Below are 12,500 nucleotides of genomic sequence, written 5' to 3'. Positions count from 1 at the left end.
TATATATATATATATATACATACACATATATATTATATTACACACACACACATAATATATATATATATATATATATATATATATATATATATATATATATATATATATATATATATATATATATATATATATGTATATATATATAATTTATATACATGTTTGTGTGAATCTCAGCAAAAATGGCATTATCTGCCAGATGAATTTACTGCTTTATCTCGTAGACAGAGCCAATAAACAAAAGAAAATCACAAGCCTCCTTACAACCCAAGAGCAGAATTTTGAATGAAATGCCTTCCAGTGTCCCGCAGGGATCGAAGTCACATCGAAGAGACCTCGTAGTCTTTCCTTACTGCGACACTGCTTTCTTACTTATTATTTTGAAAGACGATGAAAATATACTGAGAAGCACAGCGGATGACTGTAAGCGAGCGTGCAACAAGAATGTGCTTGCGACCTTGAGCGCTGTGCGTAGGAGCCGGCCAGACCTGGCACAAGGGCAGCGTATTCTAACAATAACAATGACAACAATAAAGAGAACATCAGCAATATACGAGCCACTTCGTATATTATTTATCGCCGTTAATGCACAGTGCCACATCAATTCTTTACTTACCTTTATGATGTTACTGAAAATAGTTGGACGTATTCTGATCCACGCTAACACCTATTTCTCGTTGGACGAGTCGGTAGAGTTGTCGGCTAGCACTCTGCTAGGCCCGAGTTCGAGTCTCCGACCGGCCAATGAAGAATTAGAGGAATTTATTTCTGGTGATAGAATTCATTTCTCGCTATAATGTAGTTCAGATTCACAATAAGCTGTAGGTCCCGTTGCGAGGTAACCAATTGGTTCTTAGCCACGCAAAATAAGTCTAATCCTTCAGGCCAGCCTAGAGAGCTGTTAATCAGCTCAGTGGTCTGGTTAAACTAAGGTATACTTAACTTTTTTAACCAATTTCACTTTTTTCATTCGTACAGATTAACGCCTAAAAGACGACTAGTTTCTAAAATAATCGCATGCAGCTGCTATCCAGAATAATGCTTATATTTAGTCGTTGGTATTTATGGTAATCAATAAGAATCATTAAATGATATCAGTCTTTGGAATCTGAGGTTAACTCTACGGTTAGCTCTTCTTTATGCTTAGTGTGGTATAATATTACTGTGTCTTATGGACCTCCTTCCTTGAAAAAATATTTTCACGCTTTTCCTAATTGTAATACAACCTTTTCAGTGCCTGGTGAAATGACTTCTCATTTAAAGACTGATATTTTTTTACATACGTCCTCTGGTTCTACTTTAGAGTCTCACCAATATAAGTTAATCTGGTGATACGCTCACTTATTCAACATTATCTAGATTCTACAGAATAAGAATCGGCATTCAATAGACTTGGTAACCAGCTCTTGTCATCTCTTCTGTCTTTACGAATCTGTATAATTTTCTACAGATATTCCGTCGATTCAACTACTGTATTTCCCCAACGCTTATTTTGTAAGATCCTGGATTTCGACGACCGTTTTCGTCTAATTTCTTCTTATTTCCTATCTCAATTTCCCCTTAAAATCATTCACGGGCTCAGTTTTTTTTATCCTCTGCATTGCTTCATATCGATTCATTTCAAAAATAATAAAAAAAATTGGAACTTTCATAAATTTTAATTTTCTCAAATGCATTTCATTCGGTTATCTTTATTCGACCAGGAACTTTCTTTTCTAATCATTCTAGAGTAGTTTGTTCTTCTTCTGCTTATTTTTCTTAAAGCTCCGATCTTGCCGAAAGATCTGCATTAGGAGCCCATAAGACAGCCAACTTCCTTGCCTCCAAGACAGTTTCTCCTGGGCCTTCATCTTTCTGTTGCTTGGAATGATTCTCTAAATGAATTCGGTTTTGCTTTCTCTTCGTTTCAGTTAGCCAAACTTACCACTGTTGCATAACCTTATTCAGTTTTTAGAAGGGACAATTATGAAACTATAGGGTTTCATAATAACCCTTAACAGAGTGAAGGCAACTTTTGGGGCAGCAGTTTTATTGAACTGATTGTCAAGGCTATGCCACTGAAACAGTGACGATACGCTGAGGTTAGTGGAATACTAATGCCATGGCTACGCTAGTGAAACAGTGATAGCAATGTTATTGCAAAAACAAACCCTCGCATGAAGTTAAAAAATTAATAAAAAAAATTCCAAAATGCATTAAATTTGATCACTGATGCTAAAAGACTTTCTTGTTGAAATGAAACCATCCGAAGAGCACGCTTAAGAATCTAGTGCTGGTTTTATACATATTTCCTCTCATGAATGTTCGCTAGTTACTGTTAAAAAGGACGGTAAACCAGTTAACTGGCCTTTGAATTACATACAATAACTCTTTCAAGTGTAGGCTTCGTCTTCTTGAAATTTATCAAGAATGTGGGTGTCTGTCTAAGGGCAGTACTGAGGGATACGTTCAATGCAAATACTTTCAAGTACACAAAGAATATTATATATATATATATATATATATATATATATATATATATATATATATATATATATATATATATATATAAGAAGAGAGAGAGAGAGAGAGAGAGAGAGAGAGAGAGAGAGAGAGAGAGAGAGAGAGAGAGAGAGAGAGAGGAAATATATACTTTTAAGATTTTGACAGTAATGCAAATGGGATGAATCTAACACACACACACATATATAGTATATATATATATATATATATATATATATATATATATATATATATAATATATTTAGGTTATATATTTAATATATATATTTACATACATACATACATACATACATACATACATAGGTTTTTATAATATAATATATATATATATATATATATAATATATATATATATATATATATATATATATATATATATATATATATATATATATATATATATATATATATATATATATATATATATATCATATGTGTAAAACCATACATATTAAATATTCAGAGTTCATAGTAACCATAGACAGATTAAAGAGAGAGAGAGAGAGAGAGAGAGAGAGAGAGAGAATACATTTACCCCCAGAAAGGCCCTCAGAAAAATGATCCCTCGAAGCCACTTGAATTCGAATCCGGCAGAGTGCCTCAGTGACACAATTTCTTGTAGTGGCAGAACGGGGACATCAAGCAGCATGCAAAAGCGTCATAAACTTCCTCTATCAAAATTATGACTCCTCCTCACAATAGACCCTTTCTCAGTCGTACAAAGGACCTCGGTGTCTCTCCCGTTCACATTTTAATTTACAGTCCAACCCCGGACGACTTCAACGTAAGCTAAAACATACAATTCTGCCTGGCACTTCAAAGCCAAATTATGAAGGGGGGAATGATTTATCGCCACACGCGACAATGAATTTAATGTAATCGTAAGAAAACAGTCACACATGTGCTTGCTCGGGGCCGTGTGTGTGTGTGTGTGTGTGTGTGTGTGTGTTTAAACCAATGGGGGTGATGGGGGGGGGGGTTCTGAGTGAGCTGTGTTCCCGCGTTGTAGGGCTGTAATGAATATAGTTGAGTCGTAAGAAAAAAAAAAAAAGCAAGAGAATTACTAATTCACGGCATGTTTGCGTATTCCCAGTGGCGTTTTTTCATGAATTTATTCACATAGAACAAAGCACATACACGTGTATATGTTTCATGAATTTAGTCACATTAAAACATTAAAACAGAGCACATACACGTGTATATGTTTATGTAGAATACGCAGTTACCGGACATGTGTGTTATGTATATACATGCTTAGGAGATGACAGATTAGGCAAGAGTAACGATGCTAACGAACCGAGATACGTAACGCTTTCACGGGCGTTACTGAAAAAAAATATATATCAATATAAATAACACTGTAGATAGTGTGCCAAGGTACCAAGAAAAGGGCATAACAGCCTGGGTATTACTTGGCCCTATACTGTCTGCGAGAGGAAGTTGAATTTTATTTACTTTATTGATCTTTAAAATTTTTTTTATTAATCTTGTTATATATTTTTCTGAGAAACTGACTGAAAAAAATATATAAAAAAACTGGCGTCACAAGTACATAATTCGCTCTACAATCTGTGATATGAGAAAACCTTGATAAATTTTGTTTACTTGATACCCTCGTGTTAATAAAATATCGATTGAATACTTCAAAATTGCCGGCTATTAAGGAATATTCCTTGGTGGCAAACAAAATCAAAACTGAGGGCGTTATGCAGGTTATTATCTAGGTAACGGGATGTTCAAAACTGTGTTTAGCTTTTGAAGGTCTTACAAATTACAAAAGAAGTGTTAAATAAACAATTAACATCAACTGTAAAAACAGCAGGCAGAAAAAAATATCCATCAGCACCAAGACATCATCACAACAGGACAAGACCCAAACCAGAATATATGGAGACGTCAGACAGCCTATATATATATATATATATATATATATATATATATATATATGGCGAAAAGAAAACGGCATATAAAATATACATGCGGGAAACAGCGGGAACACACACACACATATATATATATATATATATATATATATATATATAAAATATATATATATATATATATATATATATATATATATATATATATATATATATATATATATATATATATAACATAAGGACCCAAAACTCTGTCTAATCACAGTATCAAATACTACATTTGAATTCGAGCAGATAAAATTTCCACAAACTTAGGAGGAAATTGAACACTAATCTATTAAACTGATACGTTAAAGCAAATGAAGACATCCTTAGCCGAACTGATAATAAACAACGCTATGAGAGTTCATTTACTATAGCGGTTTTAATCAAAGCACACCTATTTAATAAATAAATCCTGGGTGTGACATTAACTTTCATCCCGATATAATACAAAATTTGCGCCAGGTGTTCCTAACTCAGACTTATGTTTCATTATTTCTTATAATATTTTTTGTACCCCAAGTTAACAAAAGGAGTAAAAACCAGTAGAGCACGACAATCAATGTCAGCCCAAAATAAGTGACAATGACATCAGTACCGTTAATAACTCAGACCCAGGCTCACAAAAACTTGAAATTCATTAAGAATGCGAGACGCTAATTAGCAGATTAAAAATCCACCCGAATTCAAATAGTCTAGTTGGGTGCGATTTAAATTCATGATCACAGTTTCGTCCAGTTTCGGTTTTAAAGTAAGGCAAATATTTCGGATGGTATCACCTTCCGAATCACTTTCGTTAGGCAAGACAAATCGACACCTTATGGGCACTCAGCAACTTCCTTTTCAGTCCAGATCGTATTTTTAGCCACAGGATGTTATTCACTAGATCATAATTATATTTAGCAAGAACCCATGTCGTTCCTGTCACATCCGATCTCATCAAATTAATTACACTTCACTTGCCACCCACGATCTCTCTCTCTCTCTCTCTCTCTCTCTCTCTCTCTCTCTCTCTCTCCTTCAAATTACCTATAATTACAGCCAAGCATAATTTAATGCGCACGTCTGAATTATGCTATTTATGCTTGCTTGTGAATGTACTGTGATTAAGATATATTCAAGAAGATTGTTGTTTATTAATGCTTAATTATAATTGCGCAGATAATACATAAGACACCCTGCACTTTAAACACAACACACACAAACACACACATACACACACATATACACACACATATATATAATTTTTTATATATATATATATATATATATATATTATATATAATATATATTATGTATATAATATATTATATATATATATATAATATATATTATATATATACATATTATATATATAATATATATATACATATTATATATATATATATATATATATATATATATATATATATATATATATATATAAATATATATATATATATATATATATATATATATATATATATATATATATATATATATATATAAAAATGTGTGTGTTATGATTGGGAGGGTAATGCTGATCTGACATTTGCAGATTTTACAACAAAAACAATTGTTTGTTTAGTGTATCTGGAAGAGCATGAAAACAAAGAACATTAAGAACAAGGAAAATGGAGGGCTAGATGCTACATTCACACAAGACATTCAGGCTTACACATATTATAGGAGAGGGAAAGAAGGTTAGCCAACACAAAAGTTAAAAGCATAAATTCCAAAGAAGGTTCATATATAAAAATCTTTGATAACATATTTCTATATATAAGGAACAATCTTACCTCGATCTCACTCCCTATGAATGGAAAGATAAAGTTAAAACCCATCAGAGGATGCGTCCACAATATGTTTCCAGAACGAAAAAACTACTGAGAGATGAAAATCTAATTTAAAACTCGTCTTTAATTCATTCTATAAAAAGTAAAAAAAATTTAAACCCAGAATCTTATTCCAAAATTTATGGAAAGATAAATAAAAATTCAATCCGTTCTTGATAGATGCCTGAAAGAAAAAAAATCAGCTAATGACTGCATAATATCAAATTAAATTTATCCCTGATAAATTTCCAAAACCAATAAAGGAAACTCTCCTTGGTGTAGTTCCAAATTGTATGAACAAACAAGATGGGAATCCCTCGAGGCCAAAGCCCACGGCAACAACCAAAGGGTTAGAGAAATGAGGCAACTGGAAAGGCAGAGAGCATAACGCCTTGCGCAAGAACTGGCACTTTCTATAGGGACACAGAACTCCCCTCTTCTCTGTTATTAGCCGCTCTATGACTGATGACAGGGCACAACGTATGGGAAGGAAATCAGTCCACGGACGATGATGATAGTTATTGCAGTCGTGACGAATAGCGCTAAATTGCTATCTTCTTTAATGCTCTGGCTAGATTAAGTTACCTTCATTAAAGAGAAATCCATTTGTCCACATCTGGGGTTCTGACTGCTACCCTTTCTTAAAAGGAAATTGGCTGTGCGTACCTGGTGAATGTATGTAAATCGTGCAACTTAATATCAGCTTGCCCGGTCAAACTGATTACCGAGTTACTGTCCATGTGAGAATATGATTGTTTACATGTCAAGGATGTATATATATATACAGGGTGTCATGGTATTCAGTGTACCCTTTCTGACATATCAACGGAGGCCATGTTGAGCTGATCTGGTGTGTAAATATATGTATATATATATATATATATATATATATATATAATATATATATATATATATATATATATATATATATATATATATAAAAGTATCATCAATATACAACTTCCTAGTTTCTAACATTCAGACTCACAATGCAGCTGCTAAAGAAATTTATCATTAAGAAAGTACGCCAGGCCGCGAATAGCCAGCGAGCTCCATATATTATTAAAATACAATGACAAGTCATTTATGACATTACCTGAAGCCTTCCCAGAGGCAAAGCTACAGACGAGCGTGGCCACTTCACCCGACATGTTTATGGATAAAGTAATTACACAAATCAGTTATCGTCTTTCAGAGGTCATTTCTGTTTTATTTCTTTCAGATGCTGACGGTACGGGAACTGCAACACTCTCAAGCAGGTCAGAGCAAATAAAAAATAAATAAGACGAAAAATAGTGATCCTTAACCCATTAGAAAACGATATTCCTGCTTGTTGGATTATAGAGTGACTGCTTGCACGTTATCTGGCGTTACAACTACCAGTGATACTGAAGGCCACCTAAGGTTACAGGAGGTTACGAGTCAAATCCTCTAAAGGTTAATGTTGGCAGAGTGCCTTAACGCGGTAGCGTACTACAGGAAGTTCTTCCCAGACGCACTGCTCTCTGCTCTTTACCTTTCACCCATTCCCTTTGGTCTCTCGTTTAGCTGTCTAACTTCTTTAAATTTACCACGTACCACGGCCACATCGCCGTCAGCGGAAAAGAGAATTGGGATTAGCATTCAGATGTGACGCGCGTAATGACCCGTAGTGTATCAGCTTGTCGGCGTCACGCCTTCCTGCGCTCAAGAGATATGGGGAACAGTGCGTCTTCCTCGAGTCCCTTAGAACGGTCTCCCATACCTTTTGCCCGCTGTCATAATCCCCGTCTTAAAACTGATGATAACAAGATCCTGTAGATGACGGAGGGGGGGTGGGGAGAGGAAGGGAAGGTAGGGGGAGGGATGGGTAACTTGGGCTAGGAAGGGTAGGGACTGCTAAATACTCTTGGAAGAATGAGAGGTAGGGGAAGGGGCATGGCTGGAAGTAGCCTGGGTGGGGAGGTGGAATGGGGGCGGGCGTTAGAAGCAGCAACTAGGAACCTAAATCCTGAAGTGAAATTTTTCGTCTTCCTTTCACCTCTTTTATTATCGTCATTGCTATATACCCCCTCCCCACCCACAAGCAATTCTCTCTTCCTTCCCCATCTATCTTCGTATATTTTCATTATTCCATTCCTTGCCAGACAGATTTTTTATTCAACCAGGTTAATAATACTGAGATTTTTGCTTCATCTCGTCGATATCATAAAATTCTGTAATTATGCTTCCTATATTTGTAAATAAGCAAATTATAATCTTTGCTAAGTTCCAGAAAAACTAAACCATGATTGTTAACAATCATGGTTTGGTAATTATGGCCCTCCCTTTAAATAACAAAACGCTATATTAAAAGTAACCAGCAATTCTCTCTCTCTCTCTCTCTCTCTCTCTCTCTCTCTATATATATATATATATATATATATATATATATATATATATATATATATAAACTCAATAGTGCAATAGCTTTTAAACGTTAGGATACTATGTCGCTGACGAGTTTAACTCTCTAGTAAAATATAACTGATTTCAACAAACACACACCCACACAACATACATACATAAATTATATATATATATGTGTATACACACACACACACACACACACACACACACATATACATATATATATATATATATATATATATATATATATATATATATATATATATATATATATATATAATATGCAATCTGGAAATTTATTAGAACGCCGAATGAAACTCCTTTGTTTCCACACATGTACTTTTTCTTGCACTGACACTCTCTAAAATGGATTCAGTTTCGTTCGAGTATTCCAGCCCTCAGTGATACGTGCACAACAGACTTGGTTAAAGTTACCCCACCGTACTTTTCGAGAACAAAAGCTAATAAAACAGATCAGGTGTTCTTTCTTTTACTCAAAGAGACAATGACAGCAGTAATCTTGAAAACCAGAGAACTTTCGGCGAAAACCAAACCCTAGGAGCGAATTAGGCTTAGGATGCCTCAAGAAATTGATTCTAAGAAACTGCTTTTGTCGACCGAAACACCGCCAGTTCACTGAGAGGACAAGTGGTTAGACCCCCAGATTTATGAAGATGGGAAAAGTTTGACCACGTTTTACCAGGGAAGGTGATGATACTCAGTTTCATCTCGGATTGCATTATTACTTTAGTCAGTTTTGCCATAACCCTAGAAAAAGTGCATTTTGAAATTACATGAGTTTGTCGATATTTTATATATATATATATATATATATATATATATATATATATATATATATATATATATATATATATATATATATATATATATATATATATATATTTATGTGTGTGTCTGTGTATTTATGTGTGTCTTGGTTGCGTGTATAAGTATAAGTATCTGTGTGTATATATATATATATATATATATATATATATATATATATATATATATATATATATATGTAGATATATACATCATATATAAACATATATATATATATATATATATATATATATATATATATATATATATATATATATATATATATATATATATATATATATATATATATATATGTGTGTGTGTATGTGCACGTGCAGAGTGGGGAAAAGAGAGAGATTGGGAGAGAGATGAGAGAGCGAGAAGCTATAAAACACACGTGATGGCGCAGACGAACAAAGACATCAAACGGACCCAATGAATAACAAGTTCTTTCTCCGTGCAAACAAACCTCTCTCTGTCCCGACCCCGAATTGACGCGTTTCCTGACCTTTTACGCCGGCGACCTTTTTATCCCGGACGTCACAAGGTTATCAATAAACCTCAACTTTTGAGACGAGACGCAGCCTTAATTAATTGATTCTGATCAGCACGAAATGATTTCACAGGACGATAACAATTATTATTCCCGCTTCTTGTGTCTCTCCCCATATTTATTCTCTTTTCCACGATGATTCTCATCGGCTTTAATGACTGCGGTCAGCTTACGTCAATCATTTCTTTTTTATGTGTGGCTTATGATGTGGGTTAATTATATTCTGCTCGTGTCTGTCATCGGGTAAAAATGTACTGGATATTGTGAGGTAATCTTTCAACAGAAAACGCCTCGAATTTCTTTTCGCTTCAGCCATCAAGTTTTGATTTGGAAAATGTTTTATGTGACTTTTTCCGTGGAGATCTATCAACAGCTTGTCAGTCGTTTTTTACTTAAGTTCTCATAAAACGTGATGTTTAAATGTTTCTCAGAATACATTTCTCTACATTTTCAAGTGAAAATATGTCACGAAAAAATATCTTAAGGATACGTTTCAGCAGATGTTTCTTTTATTTCACGCCATATTAACAACAAAAGATGGAGCAAATATCCCATTATCATCCGATTTTTAAGGCTGAATTCTGGAATAGACTGATAAAAAAACAAGTATTTAAAAGGAATCCAAGATTTACAAAGTCTTGAAGGGGAAATAAGCATTTAAAAAGTAAGCCTTTAAAGGGAAATCAAGATTAAAACAAGACATTAAGAGGAAATCAAGATTCAAAGACGAATCATTGAAAAACAAGTCTTCAATGGAAGTTCGAGATTAATATTTTGACAAAGGAGGTGAATTCTTTCAGGTGCTCAAATGTGGATGATAGGGCAACCATATGCGCAGTTTTCACTCATACCAGAAAAAAAACGAGGAAAACGAAGAGATGAAGAGATAAAAAAAAACACGGTCAAAAGGATCGGGAAAAAACCATGACTTGACGGTCTTTCCATATATCCTCCAATAATTTTAACAGAAGCATGGTCAGAGTTAAACGAGTCCTGTCTCTCTCTCTCTCTCTCCCCAATCTTTCTCTCTCTCTCCTTCTCTCCCCTGAATCTTTCTCTCTCTCTCTCTCTCCTTCTCTCCTGAATCTTTCTCTCTCTCTCTCTCTCTCTCTCTCTCTCTCTCTCTCTCCTGAGATCTTTCTCTCTCTCTCTCTCTCTCTCTCTCTCTCTCTCGGTCCTTTGAATCTGAATCTTTCTCTCTCTCTCTCTCTCCTGAATCTTTTTCTCCTGAATCTCTCTCTCTCTCTCTCTCTCTCTCTCTCTCTCTCTCTCTCTTCTCTCTCTCTCTCCTGAATCTTTCTTTCTCTCTCTCCTGAATCTCTCTCTCTCTCTCTCTCTCTCTCTCTCTCCTCTCTCTCTCTCCCCTGATCTCTCTCTCTCTTCTCTCTCCCTGGATCTTTCTCTCTCTCCTGATCTTTCTCTCTCTCTCTATCTCTCCCTGATCTTTTCCTGAATCTTTCTCTCTCTCCTCTCTCTCTCTCTCTCTCTCTTTCTCTCTTTCTCTCTCTCTCCTCTCTCTCTCTCTCTCTCTCTCTCCTCTCTCTCTCTCTCTCTGATCTCTCTTTCTCTCCCAGATCTTTCTCTCTCTCTCTCTCTCTCTCTCTCTCCTGAATCTCTCTCTCTCTCTCCCTCTCTCTCTCTCTCTCTCTCTCTCTCTCTCTCTCCTGTGAGGGAGCTGGGAGGTAGTGGAATGGGACGGGAAAGGGCGGGGTGAGTAGGTGGGGTCAGGTGACCTTTGAGTTAAAGCGGCGTGTATTCCCGGATGTCAATGACTCAACTCATTGGTGGCGTCAATGGCTATTGATGATGCCAGACATTTATTCATATTGTGAATTTGTCCGACGCTTAAAACAATGCCAGAAATTAATCGCATAAAGTCCTGTTTATAAGTTCACACAGGTTTCTTTCAAATCGCAGCTCTGATTACTTGGACGTGAAAGGCATCAGTTACTGTAATAGCACTCGCTGAAAAGACTGCTCCTCATTCCTTTATATTTTTAGAAAACAAAACTGAAGTTTAGATTAGCCATCAATAACTTTCGCTTAGCGTCCTAGTTGATAATACATACCATAACGTCATGGAATTTATGTCTAATCTGGTTAGATGAAGAATTCTGCCGTCATATCTAAATCTTTAAAGTAAGCAAAACTTATATTTGTTAACGGGTTATTATCCTTAATCAACCATCTATATTTTCAGAATACAAAGGAATTAGAAAATTCAAGCAACCGTTACAGTAAAAAGGACGACGAATGCAATACTAAAGCTAACATTGAGTAGTAAAAACGCACAATTATTTATATAAATAAGTTGCATTATTTATGAAAGATAACAACAAAAACTTTCAAACACCTGAACGGCGTTCCTCCTCCTCCGCCTCTCCTCAGGTGTCTGAAAAAGTCTTTTGTTTCCGTCTCTTATAAATAACAACATATTTATATTATAATTCTGGATTTTTATTATACAATAGCTTTTCACGACGTTGTGAGTTTCTTAGCA

Source organism: Macrobrachium rosenbergii, chromosome 23 (genome assembly GCF_040412425.1).
Source record: "Macrobrachium rosenbergii isolate ZJJX-2024 chromosome 23, ASM4041242v1, whole genome shotgun sequence".
Taxonomy (NCBI): Eukaryota; Metazoa; Arthropoda; class Malacostraca; order Decapoda; family Palaemonidae; genus Macrobrachium; species Macrobrachium rosenbergii.
Note: the sequence above shows the minus strand (reverse complement) of the source record.